Below are 21,944 nucleotides of genomic sequence, written 5' to 3' on the forward strand. Positions count from 1 at the left end.
GACCCAAAAATTCTCCAGTAACTTATTTTTATCTCTGGATAAGAGTAAGAACAATGATTCAACCATCGATTTTCATCTCTTTGGGGTTAGTTTTATTTTTAAGTCCTGACATTACAATATTGTTGCCACAAGCAGTGCTATAAAATCCAAAGCACATTAGGCCCTCTGTGCACTTTATCTGATTAAGTTCTCACAGTCCCTCTGCCAGGTAAATATTTTTACCTCATTTATACTTTTACTGAGATTCCAGCAGTTAAAACCTTGTCCAAGGGCACAGTCAGCAGCAGCACCGGCTACCTGAAGATTAAACCTGAGGCCCTATTAACTTCAGGACCCCACTCTCTCAGATACTCAACCTTGCTCATTAGGCAGCACTGTTGGTTTATTTATCAATTGAATTTGACTCTGATTGATTTTAGGGGGAAGGGTTAATAAATAGGACTGCCACAACAAAAGATTTTGAAGCAAACAGGAAATCCAAAATAAGGTGCACTGTTTAATTTATACATACACTTGTCATGTTATGTAAATTCCTTAGATTTGCTAAAATGAGCAGGATCCTTAAATAAAAATCTATTTTACCCACAAAACATTCTCAATCATGTAGAACTATATATACTCCACAGTGATATGTAAAACTAGCCTGACATTCTCTCCTTTGAGGTATCATGATGACCCTTTCTTCTACAGATTTTTCATAAAATGGGAGAAAATTGCATTTACATCCTAATCTTACTGCTATTTATGCAATGGCTGATTTTCCCTGTGCTGAACGTGGTCCTTCAGCACACGCTTCTCCCAGAGCCTTTGTAATTCTGGCCTCTTCACCTTTCAGGAGAGAGCTGCACAAAAGAGTCATCACCTCTCCCTGATGTTTAATCAGGACTCAGCATGCTCACATCCTTTCATGGCAGGAAATCAAAGCCCCTTTCTTCAAAAACAATAAAACATGAAACAGAGGGATCCATCTGTCAATCAAGACAGATTTCCCTTTAAAAAACACACAAGATCCTCAAAGAATAAAAAGCTTTCACACTAATTAATATCCATTAAAGCTCCCACCAGTTTAAAGGCTTGAGCAAAGTCAAGAATTATCCAGTTAATTCAAATCCGGATGCTTCTGCATTACTCATCTGGACTGACAAGAGAAAGGACTTCCCTAAGAAGGACTAGGATAACTAATTCCAATTTGCACTTCCTATTTGCAAGCACAACCTCAGTGTGTCAGCCCTCAGAAACTTCCTTGGAGTATGACATTGCCATCCATTATTCCGAATCAGACCTAACTCCGAACACATCCGTTACTTACTCCCAATACCCCATGCACTGAGGTAGGTCCTGGAAACACAGAAATGCTCACTTCATTCTCTTGCTTTTGAACAGTGTAAGTCCATCGGAATTCTGCTTCCTGAACAGTGTCCCACATCCTCTGTTCTCTTACACACAGTAAAGACAGTCACACTAGACCAGAGGTTCCCACATCTTGTGCCTGATTTCCCTCCACATGGAGCCTCACAAACGGTGCCCTAGTCTCAGGACAGGCCGCTGTATCTTTTGACGGCTCTTTCATGTTGACAGTTGCCAGCATAACTGGTGGTAACCACTGCATGCAATTTATTTGGGAATCTCTTTGGGGCCTGCAGGGCAAAGAGGAAGGAACCTTACAGTGGCCAAACGATAATTATTTTGTCTAAGTACCTATGAATCAAATGTGCAGGGGACTAAATTAGAAGAAAGCTTAAAATCAATTTGGTATTTTTAAAGACTGTTCCCCTTTTAGGCAATTTTCCCTATCACCTGTAAATATCTAGTATGCAAATGTCACACACATCTCTCCTCCCTCACCTCCAATGTACATAGAAGAATTATAAAATAGTAACTACTGAATAGATAGTCCATTCAACTTAAGAGCTTTACATATTGTTAGGAATTCTGGCCATCTTCCTTTAATAACAGACCTTCTTTCATCCAAATAATACCAACAAACCAAGAGGCAAACTAGAAAAATGTCCCAAAGCCTATAATATTTCTTTTGAACTATTGTCAAAACCCTAAAACTAACTCCACAATGGAAACTCAGCATTCTAACAGTGCACATGTGGATGGAAATCTTAACCAAACCACTGGGTTCCCTCACCCAAATATGCTTCCTGATGTATGATGTAGCTCACGTTTCCAAGAACTCTGAGCAACTCTACACACACAGGTGACATGATCGGAGGTATAACTTAGAGCAGTGGTTCTCAACCTTCCTAATGCCGCGACCCTTTAATACAGTTCCTCATGTTGTGGTGACCCCAACCATAAAATTATTTTTGTTGCTACTTCATAACTGTAATTTTGCTACTGTTATGAATCCTAATGTAAATATCTGATATGCAGGATGTATTGTCATTGTTACAAATTGAACATAAGTAAAGCATAGTGATTAATCACAAAACAATATGTAATTATATATGTGTTTCCGATGGTCTTAGGCGACCCCTTTGAAAGGGTCATTCGACCCCCAAAGAGGTCGGGATCCACAGGTTGAGAACTGCTGACTTAAAGAGATGATTTTAAAGAGTCAAACTTGTAATCTAATTGAAAGAAAATGGAAATGGACAGTTAGGCTTAGGAAACTTGATAAAACCACACATGTAAAAATAGTAAAGTCTCATATGATTTCCTAATAAAATGTAAATTACCCAAACAACTAGAGATATTAGAACACCTGAGAAAGCCAGTAACCACTGAAAACATTTTTCGGGCTATGTAATTTGTAGATACTTTTTATTATGGAATGTGTCAAATATGTATAAAAGTGAAAAAGTAGTAAGGAACCAACTGCCATATACTCCAAGTTTCACATCACTCCTGCAGACTTGCCCCACACCATCTCTGAGATTATTTTTAAGTACAACCAAGGCATTCTATAATTTTGTCAGTAAATAATTGGGAATTGGGACATTTAAAATGTTTTCTAAGGACTACCATTCCAAAACCTGCTCATGGGTGAATTCTTTCAAACATCTTACTTTCTAAAGCACAGGAAAGGATGAAATGGTTTGCAAATTGGGCAAGAATCCAGCATAAATTAATGCCAAAGCTAGAACCCCCCAAAAAATAGAAAAACAGAACTAGAGATGAATTTTTCACATGAATCAAAATACAAAATCCTAAATAAAAATCAGTAACCATCCCATAATAACACAAGGATATTACAATAGTAAGATATTTTTCAAAGTGAAAATGTCAATACGAGGTATTTTAAACTTAATCTCTAATATCACTAAGTCATGAAAGAAAAAAATCCCAAGAGATGACAAAAAAGCCTTTGGAATATTTCGACATTTATTCCTAATTTTAAAATGTCTACCAAAATAACAATAGTAAGCCCTAGCCAGCTTGGCTCAGTGGATAGAGCGTTGACCTGCAGACTGAAGGGTCACAGGTTTGATTCTGGTCAAGGGCATATGCCTGAGTTGTAGACTTGAACCCCAGCAGGGGTCATGCAGGAGGCAGCTGATCAATGATTCCCTCTCATCATTGATGTTTCTTTCTCTCCCTCCCTCTTCCTTCCTCTCTGAAATCAAAAAAAAAATATATTTAAAAATATACATATAAAATAACTATAACAATAATAAGCATTTTTCTAATATTACACTGGATCGTTTAATATATGTGGCATCCCATTTAAATTTAAATGAGACAAATATATACAAATAAACACTTAGGAATATATTACATAAGGATTTATTAACTGAAGGAAAAAACATTTTTACTAAAGGGTAGAAAAGAGGACTTGAATATACAGAACTACAATATAGTGAGAAATAACATTACAAAGACACAGTCCTCAAATTTATAAAAATATCACCTCCATTCAAAGTGCCACTAGAATTGATACGGAAGTTTTAACAAATAAATTTCATATGGAAAAGTAAAAACAGAGCATTTTAAAAAATAGTGTGGGTTACTAGATATTGAAAATTTATCTTACTGTTACAGTGTGTGCCATTAACAAAGAATCCTAAATAATAAAAGCCTAATATGCAAATTGACCAAACTGCTGTATGACCAATGGAATGACTGGTCACTATGATGCACCCTGACCACCAGGGGGCAGACGCTCAACACAGGAGCTGCCCCCAGGTCAGCCAAGACAGGTGCCAGCAGGGGCCCCCCAATCGCTCCACTAGTCCCCACAGAGGGAGGCGACCTGCGGTGGCAGCGGGGGAGAGGGCGGTTAGTCCGCATCGATGTGGGGTGGGGCCGGCAGGCGAGCTGGCCAGCACAGCCCCCCTGATCACCTCACCGATCGCCTCCCACAGAGGGAGGCTACCTGAGGCAGCGGCAGGGCGATTGGTGGGCGGGACCGGCCAGAGAGTGGGCCAGTGCAACCCTCCAATCGCCCCACAGTTTGCCCCACAGATTGGCCCCAATCATCAGCCAAGCATAGGGACCCTACCCATGCACGAATTTTGTGCATCGGGCCTCTAGCATAACGATAAAACAGACTCGATATTTATAAACAGTCAAAATTGTACACTGGATTCTTTATTCTCATCAAAAGTAATTTGACAAACATTAGAACTTAAATGTAAAAAATGAAATCATAAACATACCAGGAAAAAATACAGATCAATATATGAGTAATTAGGGAGTGGGAGACGTCTCTGTTAGGAAGCCATAAACTTCACAGGAAAAAAAGACAAAAATACTGAACAAGGAAAAAAATATAAATATTAAAAGAAAGAGTATCTTAACCAAAAATAGGTATGTGACAGAGATGGAGTTATTATTCTTAATATATTAAAATATTTATTAACATATATTATACTGAATGTATCAAATCAAGTAAGAAATACTTTCAAAACAATATGGGTATTTATGAGTAACAAATCACAATTAAGAAAATATATATAAATAATAGAAAAGACAAAGAAATGAAAAAATTAAAACATTAGTAATTAGGTTGGGGAATTATCACGATAAAAATTCCATTTTCCTCCGTCTAAGTAGCAATGTTTTTATTTTTATTTTATTTTTTTATGTCTCGTTGTTGGCTAGGGGTCCAAGAAGGAACACTTTCATATATTACCATTTGACATAAATTGATACAAATATTCTCAAGGCAACCTGACAATGCATATCAAAAAGGTGAAAAATGTGACTGCCATTTAACCACAAAATATACTGGTATACTCCTAAAATTATCCTTGAAAAAGGGTGTTATTAAAATATATGTGAGAAGGAAAGATGTTCATAAAATCCTTAGTGGATAAAACAGACTAAAAATAAATGATCCCCTGTTTTATAAATTATAATGAATGTCTTCTTACTGATGTCACAATATTACTCATAATATTGTAAATTTGGAATTACATGTAAAAATAATCATTGCAGTTAGCATTTGGGGGTTGGCATAATTGCAGATTCTTTGAATTTCACTTTGTTTCAAAATTTTCTGGATTTGATATGCATGTGTTTGAGGGGAGAAAATTTTGAAAACTAAAAAGTTCATAACAGATAAATGCCACAAAATATTTATTGTAAAAAATGGATTAGAATGTTTATTAAACTGGGTGCCCAGTGATCCGTGGTTTGGAGGAACAGAACTGGGGGGTGTACACCACATGGAAGGAGGTAGATGGGGGTGACAAGCAGCAGAGCATTCTTCAGAAATTAAGTCAACCAGAGTGAGCCTCTTTTCCCCTTTTCTTTCTGGTCGGGGGTGCCAGGGTTGGGGGAGTGACAAGATTTCCAGTCTGACCAAGCAGTGGCAGGCGATGCAGGTGATAAGTAAGACCTCAGCTCTCCTTTCTCCCAGAATACACTGCCCAACTCTACAGAAGCCGAGTCAAAGGGCCTTTCTGACAGCAGCATCCTCTATGCCTCAGGTTCTTCAATTCCACCAACTTCTGGAGCTTGATATTCCTTCTGCCTTGAGGCGTGTCTTACAATGTTATTTTTATTGATATTTGATTTTTTACACAGTCCTGTCTTTGCCTATTGTGGCCAGCAGTGGTGGTAAAAGAAAAGCAAATCAAGAAGGAAACCTCTAAAGAAGGCCCTGTGGGGAGTGGAACACAGTTTCCTGCACGTTGCCCTGAATGACTGTGCCCAGACCTGGCTGCCTCTGTCTTCTCCCAACACTGCCCTTCAGAACGAATCTGTGGGGCACCTCTGGATGTTCTTGTGAGTCACACTTTGCCTGGCTCCTAAGTCTTTCAGTAGCCTTGGTTCTAGTGCCCTAAACTCTTCCCAATTTTCAACATCAGCTTCCCTCCATTAAGAGGTAGAGATGTTGATCATTAACCAAATCTACGCTGGCAATGAAACTAATACTGCATAAGAATCCCACCCCATCTTTTTAAATATGTCTTTATTGATTTGAGAGAAAGAAAAGAAGAGAGATAGGGAAATAGAAATATCAATGAGAGAGAAACATAATGGCCACAACTGGGACATGTGCCCTGACTGGGAATCAAACTGGTGACCTCTTGGTTCATGGGTCAATGCTCAACCACTGAACCACACTGGCTGGGCCCACCCCCATATTTTTATTGATTTTAGAAAGGAAGGGATAGGGAGAGAGAGATAGAAACATCAATAATGAGAGAGAATCACTGGCTGGCTGCCTCCTGCACACCACCTACTTGGGACTGAGCCCACAAACCAGGCATATGACCTGAACTTGAATCGAACCATTATCTGATTCGTAGGTCAATGCTCAACCACTGAGCTACACCAGCTGTACCACCCCATCTTTAATACAACACATATTCCCATACTACCTTACTTTCCCCCACTATAGTGAAATTATTAAAAGCAACAAGTCCTATATGATGATGATGATGATGATGATGATGATGATAACACCAGCCCACATTACTTACTCTATACCAGATGCTATTCCAATTACTTCCTATGGATTATTTCATTGAATCTTCCCAGCAAACCTATGAAATAGGTGTTATTATTATCCCTATTCCATAGGCGAGGGAGGCACAGGGAAGTTAAATAACTTGCCCAAAGCTCTGAACTAATAAGTGGTAGAGCCAGGATTTGAACTGAGGCGGTCAGACTCTAGAGCCCTTATAATCATTAGGTTTTGTTTGGTTACTGTTTTTCCATACAATGAGCAAAATCAAGCATTAGCAGCAGGTAAAATGCAAGGAAAAATAATGGCACTTCATTAGTAAAATAAAAGAACAAAACTCTATTAGCAAGTCCTTGTTAGCCTTAAGACTCTTCCTCTGATTGAATTTAAAATAACCTCCCCCATGGCAGAGCTGACTGGCATCCATATCTGAATTTCCATCAGCATGGGCCACACTGTTCACTCTGCACTGGTGATTCCCTGAGACCCCACAACATCATATTTGCAGCCCCATCTAAGGTGTTTGCAATTGCTTTTCCATATGAATGGCCTGTCCTGTATCAGGCTTCACACCTTGCTAAAATCTCTGAAACAAGCAGCAGCTGGAGTCACTGTGTCCCAAACCTATCAATGAAAGGCCCAAGACCCCACACTAGCACCAGCCTGCATTGCTTCACAGCTGGGACTAATCTGGGCACTTCATAGCCCAATATAAGCAGTAGCCATCTGCAATGGCTGACTTTGCACTCGCAGGAGGCCCCAGAGCCAGTACAACCAGTGGACAACTTAAGACCATACCAGATTACAACTCAACATCCAGAAGCAACATACTCAAGGATCAGACTCAGTGAGCACCAAAGCCCTACTGAAGCAAGTCCTGCCCCATAGGAGTGGTTTCCTGCACAGCAACTCTTCTACAGTATTTGCATCTGGTCCTCACAGCCAATTAGCCTGGAGGTCAATTTCTCCCAGTGATGCCAACAGCAATCAAGGCTCAACTAGAACAAGATACTGCACACATCCCACATGTGGCCCACCTAGAGTGTCCCCAGCTCAGGTGACTGGGGAGACTGAGCCACTGGGCCCTACAGGACACCTAATACACAAGGCCACTCTATCAATTCCAGGGAACATAACAGTTCTACCTAATACATAGAAACAAACACAGGGAAGCAGCCAAAATAGGAAGACAAAGAGACATGTTACAAATGAAAAAAAATGGAAGCAAGCAAACTACTGGATACAGAGTTCAAAACAATGGCTAAAAGGTTACTTAAGGATCTTGAGAGCTTAAAGAGACTTAATAAGAGCTTCAAGGGAATTAATGAGAGCATCCAGGGACTTAGTGGGACTTTCATTCTCTTATTGAGAATGTCAAAGACATGAAAAAGGACCAGTCAGGAATTAAGTATACACTAACTGAATAAAGAATAATTTACAGGGATCCAACAGTAGAATAGAGGATTCTGATAATCAAATCAACAATTTGAAATATGAGGAAGCAAAAAACACACAATCAGAAGAGTAAAATAAAATAGAAATCAAAAATATGAAGATAGTTATTATAAGGAGCCTCTGGGACAACTTCCAACAAAACAACTTTTGCATTATGAGGGTGCCAAAAGGAGAAGACAGAGGGCAAGATATTGAAAACTCATTTGAAAAATAATAACGGAAAATTTCCCCTACCTGGTGAAAGAAATAGACTTACAAGTCCAGGAATTGCAGAGAGTCTAAAACAAGAGGAATCCAAAGAGGCCCACACACAGACACATCACAATTAAAATGCCAAGGGTTAAAGACAAACAAAGGATCTATAAGCAGCAAGAGAAAAGCAATTAGTTACTTACAGGGAGCACCTATATGATTGTCAGCTGATTTCTCAACAGAAGGCTGGGGTCAGAGTGAGAACCAGGTGGAGGGAGGGCAATGAGGGGAAATGGGGGCCATCTGTAATACTCTCAACAATAAAGATTTTTAAAAACACCACACAACAAAAACTAAAATAATTTTTAATGATATCAATGAAAATAAATACATGCCACAAATAGGTTATCTTTATGCTTCATTACTAACTGCTAACTCAGAGCATATAAAGTATCATTTACAAACCAAAAATCAAGAAAATATAGGGTAACAGAAAAAAAATGGTCCTGCATAATCAAAAATACGACTGCCTTATGTGAGAAATCCAAAATGCTGTCACAAATTTATATTTGTGTTTCACTCTGTCCATATACTATAAAAAAACAAAACAAAAACAAGAGCTCTATCATAACTGAGTTCTCTTCTGAATCAAAAGACTGCTGTTCTTTAAACCAATTCACTGGGAAACTCTAGCTCTTGATCTATAAAGAAACATTCCAAATACAACAATGTATGGGTCAGCCTAAATCTTTTCTGGAAGAGGATAAGGGAAAATTAGATAGATAGATAGATAGATAGATAGATAGATAGATAGATAGATAGCCTATGAATGGATGAATGAATGAACGAACCCACCCATTTTCAGCAGCAGGGACTGCTGGGCAACACTTTTACACAACCACTCTGTAAACATTACAATGATGTATAAAGTACATTTGAGTATGATAGAACTGTTTTTTTTCCACTCAAGCCACAGGTCCATTCTGATTCCTGAGTATGGCATATGCATTTGGAGAACAAAGATAATGGACATTCCAGTAATAGTTCTCCTTCAAGATCAACCCAAGGTCTTCTATTGGGCTGAACATTATCACTGCACAACTTTTCTCTAAACCGTGTGGAAAAGATTAACAGTGCCCATGTCCCCTGAAAACAACTGGCTATGAAAACTGGTTTTCCTGCGGAAAGCTCATAGTGATTTCTGCAGTATCCTAAGCTCCTGGTCTTATCCCTGACAAGGTACAGCTTGGAAGGGGTCATGGGAAAAGATGTTTTCTACAATGTGTGAAGCCAGCACTGTGAAACTGAAGGAGAACTACCTTATGTGGTAGATAATAACCATTGCATGCATACTATGAATCTTTTTTTTTATTGATTTTTTTACAGAGAAGAAAGGAGAGGGATAGAGAGTTAGAAATATCGATGAGAGAGAAACATCAATCAGCTGCCTCCTGCACACTCCCTACTGGGGATGTGCCCACAACCAAGGTACATGCCCTTGACCGGAATTGAACCTAGGATCCTTCAGTCCGCAGGCTGACACTCTATCCACTGAGCCGCAAACTCCTGGGGGATGATAGGGCCCTTTTCTGAATAGTTGGCCCAGGTTGAGTCTCATGTAATCCCTGAACCACCTCTGAAGCCAGAAGAACAGAGATGAAAGGGGAGGGGGAGGTAGACAGCCAGGTAGGCAGTTCCTGGTGCAGGTTGGCCAATGCTACCAAGGATCCAGAAGCAGGAAGCAGGTCCCTGGCCACCTCCAAATTTAATTTCAATCTAACCTGGCTAAAATCAGACAATATATAATCAATCTTCTCCATTAATCCAGGTACGTGTTTATAATCTGTGACTAGTTATTTGTGTTTTGAGCCCTGATACTAATGGCTCAAAACACAATCTGAGGATTGTCTAATCTGGAGGACAATGTAGCCTGAAAACATAGGTTTTAGCTTTGGATAGAAATGGGACAAAGTCTTGATTTCGCCACTTAATGTCCATGCAGTCTTTGGCCCATTTCTTAAAATTTCTGTATTTCTATTTCCTCATCCATTATATGGAATAAGTGCCTACTCGGTGATATTTTGTCAACAAATCAACAAATTAAAAGTGCTGGTGAAGATGTGGAGAAAAGAATACCCTAGAACACTGCTGGTGGGAATGCAGACTGGTGCAGTCATTATGAAAAACAGCATGGAGTTTCCTCAAAAATTAAAGATGGAACTGCCATTTCACCCAGTGATCCCACTTCCAGGAATATATACTAAGAATCCTGAAACACCAATCAAAAGAATATATGCAGCGCTATGTTCATAGCAGCACTATTTACAATAGGTAAGATCTGGAAACAGCCCAAGTGCACACCAGTAGATGAGTGGATAACAAGACGTGGTACATTTACACTGTGTGATACTATGCAGCTATAAAAAAAAAAAAAAATCTCTTACAATTTGAGACAGCATGTGTGGACCTGGAGAGTATTAAGTTAAGCAAAATTAGCCAGCCAGAGAAAGACAAGTTCCACATGATCTCATTCATATGTGGGATATAATGAACAAAATAAACTGAAGAACAAAATAGACCCAGAGACCTGGAGCATGGAACAGACCTATATATCTCAGAGGGAAGTGGATGGGGAGAGATTTAACAAAGAACTTATATGTAGATATGCATGACCCATGGACACAGACAATAGTACGGTAGGCCTGGGGATGTGGGATGGGTATGGGGTAAAGGGGATCACCGGGGAAAAGGGGGGACATCTATAATACGTTCAACGATGGATATAAAATTTTTTAATGTACATAAAACTCAGAATGTTGACTGACACTGGTAAACACTTGGTAAAGACAGTATTATGATGATGCGTTGCTAGTCTGCCTTCCTCACCTCAAATCCAAACTGATGCCGGTCAATGGCAACGCCTGCCCCTGTACTAGAGTTTGTGCTCATGGCTGACTTCAGTCCACATATTAGTTTTCAGTCTAGCATCTAAATCATACACTGTTTCTCTTCAAGGGAAATCCCATAGGTTCATACTCTAGCTTGATTTCACCTGCTTTTGGAAAATGACTAATGCTTTGTGATGCTACCCAGAGATCCCCAAAGTCAGTGTCTTCTATTTTCGCATGGCCTATGATTTCAACTGGGGTGATCCCAAGCTACCCTGCAAGTTTTTGAACACTCATATCCATCTGATTCAGCAAGTAACAGATATACAGAAACTTCATTTTATTTATATTGCTTATCTTTTTTATACTTTAATTCATTAACTGAAATTTAATTTCTATGGTCACATAACCACAACATGGTAAATTATACAAATATTAGATGCCTGATAATTATTTACTGAGTGTAAAAAGCTGTCACAGAGAATTGGCACTTTCCCCTATTTGCCAGGTTGGTAAGGAATATACTAGACCCATGCTGTCCAATATGGTAGCCACCAGTCCACATGTGGCTAATGAGCACTTGAAATGTGACTCATGTGATTTGAGATGTGCTATAAGTGTAAATTACACACCAGATTTTGAATATTCAGTACACAAAATAAATGTAAAATAGTCCATTCATAATTTTTGTATTGATTACATGTTGAAATATTATTTTAGCTACATTGAGTTATGTCAGATATACCATTAAAGTTGAGTTCGCCCTGTTCCCTTTCACTTTTGTAACATGGCTCCCGGAAAATCTTGAGTCACACATGTGGCTCACATAAGCCTCCTGGGCAGCGCTGAGCTGAGGGAGTCTCTCATCCTAATGGAGACACACAGGCCTGAGAGCGAGAATAGGCACTTCCTGGAATCTCAAATCTCCTCTGGTTGCCCAGATGTCCAGAGCATAGAGCAACTACCACAGGTCTGTCCATCTCCCGGGCAGGCAGAAGGAATAAATGTGCTCTCTCACGGAGGAGGCACTCAGGAGACTCACAGAGGCGCTGGACAAATTCTAGGGGTCACAGGACTGGAAAGGGGGGTTTCCAGCCGGTAGCCAAAGCAGTGGTCTCCCTGATTCACTGACCGGTGAGAGAACCCAACACTCCATTTTAACAATGTCAAGTAGTTCCTTACTACTCCCGGATTCACAGCATTTCCATAGTTGAGCACCAAAGGAATTTTCAAACATTATTTGATGGTGTGGATTTTGGCGAAGAGATAAAATTAAGAGATATCTAGAGGATGGTTGACCCATTTCAAAAAGACTTGAAAGAAAGAAATTCCTAACTGCTCAACACCTATTTCATTTCCTTTACAGTCGCCTATGACCCACATTTTTCTGTAATTTTTTATGGTCAAAAATGCAGCCTCTCCAAGCCAGCTGACCAACCATAAGCAGAGAAACCCCTCCTAGGTCAGGACTGAGCATCAGGTACAGTCTAACCTGGAATGGGCACCTGCTCATTTGAAGATGGAAAAGCAAAGATCTCCAGATTGGACCGATGCTTAAAATATGAGAAAGATTTCTTTATAGGGGAGTAGTGTAGCTCATATCCCAGTGCAAGCCCCAAAATCACATATTTTAATATCTAATTTCCAAAGAGAATAGGCTATTAATGAATAAACTGTTTTAATAAATGATATAGTATCCCAGCATAAAATATTTGCCCAAGTGACCTTAAAAAAAAATAAAGCCTGTGGCCTTCACAGGATACTACAATAACAAATCGTAACAGAAAACAGCAGCTGGTGTTTGTGTTAAGAGTTTAAAGTACATTCATATCTCATTTGAACCATCAGTTATAACCTAAAAATTACCTGCGGGAGGCATTGTTTTCCGTTTCACAAATGATGAGACCCAAGAATTTACACCGAGTAAAGGACTAAAGCAAGAAGCAAAATTCAAGTCTCTTGAGAGCAATTTGCATATTTTTAAAGGATCCCCTCAGATACCCACTTCTATGTTGAGACTTCAATATCTGAAAGACTCAGTGGATTTGATTTTTTTTTTAAATTCTAAAATAACATGTGGGCCTCGTCCTAGGGGTTGGAAATGCAATATATGAATTTGCAGTTGCATAAAGACTTGTGTGGAAAAAAATTAATGGCTATTATTTATTGAGCATTTTATTTATTTTTCTCATTATAAAAGTAACATGTTCATCATAAAAATATAAACAATATTTAAATAAGTATAATTTCACAAACCAGAGGCAATTTCCATTACTGACATATATGCAGAGGTGACCTTCCATATTTTTAGTCGTCCATGTCGCACTGAGAAGGAGGGAACAGTGGTTGTGATGCCACCTTAGAACGTCCTGGCACATGAGCCACAGCTGTTCTGGCTGGAAGTTTTTCATGGAGTCATATAATCTTATACATTTTCAATCTCCTTTTTAAAGGTACAATATACTTTAAATATGTTTGAAGCCTGTTTCAATTTTTCTACTTACACAGAGTAAAAATGTGGTCTCCTTCCTGGAAAAGGAAAGGATGAATTTCATGGAGGCCTTGCTTGCTTACCATGCATTCCAAATGGACTCAGTGACCATCTATTACTTTTAAAGTGCTGAGCAAGGTGCTAGACTAGGACTTGGATCGGCCACGGTTCTGCCCTTAATATCTTAAAAGCTACTAATTGAACTTGGCTTGCATGAGGACGCTGGAGGAGGGAGCGCCCGGGATCATTATTCCAAAGGAGTGAGGAAGACGGCTGCAGGCTTCATTCCACTGCTTCATCACCTGAAGCTCCATAATACCTTCTGCTAAATCACCCTTCCTGATCAAGCCCTTGGTGGTTCTCTCCGAGCACCCAGAATAAACCTAGTCATAAGTGGATTCAAGATGGTGCCACGCTCTTGACTGCTTCGTTCACTTTTATCGGACTTCCCCTCCCAACGACCCCATCAGGCAGTGCCTATAAGCACCTTTGTTTTAAATATTTGGAAAGTAAGGCTTGAATACATGGATTAGCTGGACTACAGATTTATCTGACTCCCATGACCAGGCTCTTAACAACACAATATTGACCAGGGGAAGAGAGTAACAATGCATCAAGTTCAAGGAGCCTGGACTGGAAGGCACCTGGCTGACTGGATCCCTGCCAAACTTGTATCTTGTCCTCCAGGTTCCTCTGTGCTTTAGCCCACGGTTCTTCGGATGTCAGAGTAAGCTGAGGTTGCTCCCCACACAAAACCCTTCTCACCTTTGATTATCCCTATCTGCAATATTCTTCTCCACATTCATAAGCTTCACTCATCAAAAAGCATTTCCATGATCATCCATTCTAGTGCATGCTCTCTAATAGCACTCTGCTCCCCCTCCCCATAAAACATGAATGAAGTAGGTTTCAGAGCAGTCAGCGCCAAGTAATACTCTACATGTATAAAGACACTGGCATGCACCCAAATACACTCACATATTCATGTACCCATCCAAACCCTGCAAGAAAATACAAAAAGAACAAGAAAAAACTGAGAAAAAGAAAAGTATCTGGAAAGCACTGTCCTGAGATTTTAATAATGATTTTTTTTTTCCTGGTGAATAAGATTTTGGAGATTTTTCTTATGTTTTGTTTACCTGTATTTTCCAATCTTTGGTAATTAACATATATTATTCTCACAGTACATTTCAAAAGCATAATGGCAATTCCAAAATAAGCAATAACAAACATTTGGATTGTTTGTTTTTGGTGTTGTTGTTTTCAAGAAAACATGTTTACCTGAGCAGTTGCTTAGGTTCTCCCTAAAATGGGTATCCAATGTCATGGCAAGTATTTCAGGGATCACTGTGTTGCCTCTGCCCTGTATAGGAGCTTCTCCAGAGGTCAGGGGAGGGGATCGGGGGAAGTGAAAGGAATGGTTTTAACAATAATGGGAGCAACAATTAGTAGCTGAGGAGGAAACGTCCCACCTGATAATCTCATCCCAGAAAAAGCCACTCTGTACAAGGGCATAAAACACACACAAAAACCAACACCCCACACAAGAGCAGCAAAGGAGACCCTGCCACCCACAACCTCGCCCCGCCCAACCCTCAAAAGCACGATTCCATATGGAGGCCATTTCCATTGCTGTAATAGTGTCTCTTGGCCACAGCCAAGGAAAGTGGAGGTGTCCTGGGGGACTCATTCCTGAGCACTGAGGGGAGGGGCGGGAATAGTTCCGTGTACTCCCATGACACGCGCAGCAGCAGGCTTTACATATCTGTGTAGTGCTTTACCCGAAAAGCCCATTTAAATGTCCATTCTTAGCTCAAAAAGAAATGAATTCTCCACTTCCATAACTGACATGCTTAGCAATTTTTAGTCAAATGCCAAAGTGAGGCTTGGCTGATGTAGTCGAGGCAGGGAAGCCCCTAAACAACACATTGGCATCAATCCAATCAACGGGAAAGAAATGGCTTATCATAATAATGTTGATCAAATGGCACAAATTTACATTCATTCTAAGGATAAATTCCACTGATCAACCTGGCTTTGCTTGAAGTATAAATGTTAGGGGGAAATGTAACTCATTTTAAGAAGGTGTTTATCAAAATAATCATGGTCAGCAGCTCTCACTTCCCAGAGACTCGAGCATGTGCAGTATTCATGCCCACAGTGGTGCAGCTCAGTGCCACCCAGGGCAGGGCGTGCATGCTTCTCAGACCAACAGGCAACACTGGGGGTTTATATTTTGGTCTAAGAACTGTTATCACTAAATTTAAAAAATACTCCAAGTGGAACATTTTATGGTTTTCCACAGGCTATGTTTAATACATGTTATTTAATTGAGGTTAAAAATTAGTGTTGATCCAATAATCTGAAGTGCTTTTTCTTTGAAAATCATAGAGTACTCAGAAGAGTCCAGGGTGACAAGGGCTACTTCCAAGTCACCACAGTTGAAGGGATTTGCTTTGCTGGCCTTTCCCAAATACCTGCTCGCTCTGTGTTTTGGTGGGTTGTTTTGTCCTTCATTGAAAGCTAGAGCTGGAGAACATATAGTCTCTTTCACTTGGTGTCCAGTAGGTAAACAGCAAGCAGAGCAGATTATGGGGTGGGGAAGAGTGGGTGACCCATAGGTTATCGCCTGCCACAACCATCAAATGTCCTCTCCCTCAGGATTTTACAGTGAGGTTTTGACACTAAAAATGCTAATGAAGAAAGCTATCAGGGCAGACAAGTATTCATTTACTCACCTGAAAAGCAGTTTAGATCTTTTGTAAAATTCCAGAAAGGGGGCTTTTTAATGACATACATTGCAAAGATCATGCTCCCAACATACGTTTCTGAGCATGGAAAAACAAATACAATTTCAGGGCCACTGAACAATGCAAGGACAGACCATGTAAAAATGTTATAAGAACTAAGAAAAAGACATGAAACACTAATGCAAAAAGATATATGCACCTTCACCTTCATTGCCACAGCATCATTTACAATGGAAGCAATCTAAATGTCCACCAATAGATGGGTGGATGGATAAAGAAAATGTGATAGAGATAGATAGAGATAGATAGAGATAGAGATAGAGATAGAGATAGAGAGAGAGAGAGAGAGAGAGACAGAGAGAGAGAGAGTGAGTTGATGTAGATATAGAATGTGTGGGTAGACCTTGAGGGCATTATGCTAAGTGAAATATGGGACAGAGAAAGACAAAATACCATAAGATGACATTCATGTGGAATCTAACAATAAAATGAAACAAACAAAACACCACATTCATAGATAAAAGATCAGATTGGTGGTTGCCAGGGAGGGGGTTGGGACTAGACAACATGGCTGAAGGTAATCAAAAGGAACATACTTCCAGTTATAAAGTAAGTCAGTCCTGAGATGTAATGTACAGCATGGTGACTACAGTTAATAATCCTGTGTTTCATGTTTAAAGATTGCTAAGAGATTAGCTCTTGAAAGTTCTCATCACAAGAAAATAAATCTATTTTGTATTTTGATTAGCAGCGGTGTGCCTCACATTTAAATATTACTATTCTCTAAGAAACTGAAATTGCTTTGTAGACTCAAACCCTGCCTTTATTCCTAGAGAGAGAAGAGTCTGAATTGGTGTCATGTGGATACAACTAACTTCTCCCTCCCCTCACTTCTCAAAGAACCTTTAAGACATTGCCAACAGGCTATTCTTCATTACTCTGTAGTAACTCGTGTGCCAAGAACTGTTCACAGGTTTGGAGCCAAATTTGGATCAATGTGCAATGAGCATTTTTGCTGCAGCTGAGTGCATATCCTGTGGGATGAAAGCCTGGGCGAAAGAACTCAAATGGAGCAGGTAAAACATGGCACAATCCCTGGGTGAGGGAGCCAGAGCCTCACCCTCTGACTGTGGGAGAACTCTGTCTTGTGAGCCTGTGTGGGAGTGAGCTTGGCAACCGCCCACCCACCCTGAGCAGTGATCAGTGAATGGGGACCTGCAGCAGAAATGCGGCATCCCTTGGGGATGTGGTCAGGATAGCTTGTACTTTTCTCTTGCTTATTTTGTGTTAAATCTATTAATCTTTTTTAGCCTCTCCCCCTCATTTCTAGCACCTGCATTCTTTTAACTTTCATTGTTGAAAACAACTGTGCTAATCATACCTGAGTGGCTAATCTCTCTGTACTATGCCAGTATTCTGGAAATTGCCTCATCTCAAGGCAGATGGGAGGCTTCAAGAGAGTATAAGGAACCAGACCCTCTTCAGTTCACCCTGGTTGTGAGAATGTGCTAGGAGGTACTTGCCTACAGTGAAACAACCCAAAAAAAATCCTATTTCAGATGGTCATCTTGCTTTAGCCTTACCCCCACATTCTCACCACCATCACAACCTTACCACACCATCACTGTGACCATCGTCATCGTCTCACCCCCACTATCACCATTACCACAACCCATGTACTGGGTTGAACAGTGTTCCCCACAAAAAACATGTGTACTTAAAACGCAGGAATGTGACTTTATTTGCATCTTTGCGGATATAATCAAGATGAGGGCATACTGACTGGAGGAAGGTGGGCCCTAAATCCAATATGATTGGTGTCCTTACCAGAAAATGAAAATCTGGAGACAGAAAAAGACACACAAGGGAGAAAGAGGCAGAGATTGAAGTGATGAATCGACAAGCTGGATGCCAAGGATGGCTGGCAACCACCAGAGGCCAGAGGAGGCATGGAAGGATTCCACTCTAGAGCCTCAGACATAGACCCACCAAGACCTTGACCTCAGACATCTAGCCTCCAGTACTTGAAAGAAGATTTCTATTGCTTTAAGCCACCCAGCGTGTGACACTGTATCATAGCTGCCCTAGGAAACTACTACTCCTCCCATCACCTCAATCACCCCCTCTCTCCCACGACCATCAGCACCACCTCCCTCCTCATCGTGATGGAAAAAAAATGACTCGGATAACATCCTTTCAAGCCAACACTGGGACTTAGTTTTAGTCGTCAGTGGCTGACAGAATATGGACTCATTAAGTGCCTTAACCACCCGTGGTCTGACCCCTGCTACTGGGATTACAGATTTAATGTCTCTCCTTTTTCATCCCTGAACTTCTAGTTTGAGCTTAATGCGCCCACTTCTCCCCATTCCCACACAAAGAAAAACAAAGATGGTTTGACATGACAGAGACATCCAAGATAATTCATTTAACCCCATCATCAGACAGAGCTGGGAAATGATCTCTAGAAAGAAGAAACAACTCGTATAAAGTCAGCAAATCAACTTCTAGCAAAATCAGATCCAGAACTCAGACCTCCAAACCCACCCAATCAGGGAAGTGGATGCAGTATTTTGAATACCCACTGCTGAATATTAGGAAGTGATGTATGAAAAGAACAAACATTCCTCACCTTGCTTCCAACTACTTGGCTCGTTTAAGTCTCATTGTGTCTTACCAGAAAAAAAAAAAAAAAGTGTAGTCCTGGCCCAGAGATAAAATTACTGAAATATTCACTATGATAACAGTGGTGGTATTGTTACATGATGACATCTGAGAAAGATGTTTTCTATATTATCAATGCATAACTGAAAGTAACCCAACTGCTAAGGGAGATATCCTTAAGATTAACTCCATATGCCTATATAAAACCAAAGTAACTTAGAGGTCTTCTCAAAGCAAATCTGAGGGAGAATTCTTATCAAGCAATCAGGAGGACACTTGGGAATCAGGGGAGCTGTGATCAGTATGTTAATGAAGATTATCTACATCTTGCATCTAAGCATCAACAAATTAAAAAGGGCCTGTGTTTTCAAAGCATCTGGTAAAGACAAAACTAATGATAAACACAATTAGGCATATTTATTCATTTTGTTCTTTGAAAGTCATCTCATTGTCCTAGCTTTCAAATCAGAGGGCCTTAAGTGCAATCTCTGATACTGAAAATGACACTTCTAAACCCTAACTTCTGAAATCTTTGGAAGAAGAGTATTGAGGAATTTGTAATTTTGATGTACAACCTGCGATCTCCACTATTAAAAAAATAGTTACTGTCAAGGTTAGTTCCACAGAGCAAGATGTAACTGTGTACAATTCACTTCCACATTTAGAGTCAAAAAGGGTTAATCTACACAGTTATCCAGTTCATCTTGAGTACTTTCAGCTGAAAATATTTTAAAATAGCCATTTCCTTAACATCAGTTCCTTTAGAAATAGTTTTATTAGAAACCTCCCCTTCTTCTTTTACCCAGTTGATACTCAGTTTCAGAATGTCATTAAGATAGCACTTCTCTCACATTTAAAAACAATTGTATAAATGGACTAACAAAACAACACATATATTTTTAAATTTTAACCAATCAGTGAGGGATGTGCCCCTATTATTTCCTAAGACTCAATCAGTGAGCACGTAATAACCTGCAATTCCCATCATCTTCCACTGTTTCAGTCTCCGCCAGAGAAAACACCACCACATACCATGATGCATTACTTTTTTCTCTTAAAATGGTAAAAATAGAACTCCGAGCTCCTAATCAGAATGCATATCGGAAGCTACTGTTTCCTTTTAGATAGTGGATGCAGGTCCTCTGCAATTCTTAGAATAAGCAAGCAAGAATTCTAAAACCAAATCTATTGCTTGTTTTGCTTAAATGTTTAATGTTCTCCCTAAATAATTCATGTCCTCCCAAAAATAGGTCAGATATGACACAGGCAGCAAATGGAAACTAGAAAATGCTTCAAATGGTGCTACTTTTCCTAGGAACACATATCCTACTGGAAGTCTAACAGGAATCTCAAATGTAGTAAATCCCACACCAAACCACTGACTTCCCCACTACCAACCTCTTCTCCTCCAGTGGGATGGTTTAAAGGAAACAAACAGACAAAGCTCTTGCTATTCACACTAGATTTCTCTCTTTCACTAACACCTCTGTCCCTCCCCACTCCTTAGCTATCTTTATTGTGGACATCATTGGAAAATATCTTTCAAATCAGATCATCTCATCTGGACTTCTCTGCTCCTGCTCCAGTTCCTGAGCATGCACCTTTCACCTGGCCACCGCAAGCGCTTACCTGGTCTCCTGGCTTCCACTCCTGCCCCTCCACTGCCTATTTTCTGCACAAGACAACTAACTACACTATGCCGGCTATTTCCGGCAGTTTTCCATCTCTCACAGAATGAAGTCAAAATACTTGCTGTAACCTCCCTCTAGCTCGCTCTCAGAACTCGTGTGCTGCTGTTCTGTTCCCATGGCCTTTCCCTCCAGACGGGACAAACAGAACCCACATCAAGCTCTGGGCACATGCTCATCCTCCCTGACTAGAATGCATTTCTGCAAACATTGTCTTGGCCTCAGAACTTTCTCAAATGCCGCCTCCTCAGAGAGTCCTTCTCCAGCCACCCTGTTTAAGACAGTCCCCTTGGTAACATCACATGAATGAGGGGATCAGCTTGTCGTGAAAATGACCATTGTGATTCAGGATGAGATGAGAAAGCACCGGGAGAAGGAACATTTGGCTGCATGTGGTGTGGAAGAGCAGGGTCTATTTTTTGTTGGAAAATAAAATTTTCCTTTTCAATGAAAATGATGATGATGATGATGATGATGATGATGATGACTACAGCAACAGTAGCCAACATTCGAACATATGCCCAGCACTGTTCTGGCTATTTTGTCATTCCCAATTATGGGTGAACTGCAAAATCCATTTAATTCTTACAGCCTTGGAGGTAGGTACATTTTTGTTCCCTTTTATAGATTAAGTAACTAATATACCAAGAATACCTAGAAAAGCTTACATAGCCCCAAACAAGTTAATCTGATCAAGAAGGCTTTTAAAAGAAACACGACCAAACAAAATTATCCAATGTAAGGCTATGGAAATATTGCTGTGGGTTTAGAGGGCTGCTTCCTCTAACAAAGGGAAAGTGACCCAAGAGATGTGGAACCCTCTCCAAAGGCAAGTCATGCAATCACAAATAATCCCAGAGGCAGAACACAATGCATGCAAAGGGCCAATCCACCCCAGGGTGAGGGATGATCTTTAAAGAGGAAAACTGGGCATAGGGCAACTACTGATTA

The 21,944-nt window shown here is 40.1% G+C and overlaps 1 protein-coding gene across 1 annotated transcript in view; it reads right to left on the bottom strand.

Annotated features, from left to right (window-relative positions):
- The window catches only part of NRG3 (neuregulin 3), a 1,107,294-nt gene that overhangs the window by 1,055,998 nt on the left and 29,352 nt on the right, over positions 1 to 21,944 (bottom strand). The window lies entirely within an intron of this gene.

This window comes from Myotis davidii, unplaced genomic scaffold (assembly GCF_000327345.1).
Source record: "Myotis davidii unplaced genomic scaffold, ASM32734v1 scaffold112, whole genome shotgun sequence".
Lineage (NCBI taxonomy): Eukaryota > Metazoa > Chordata > Mammalia > Chiroptera > Vespertilionidae > Myotis > Myotis davidii.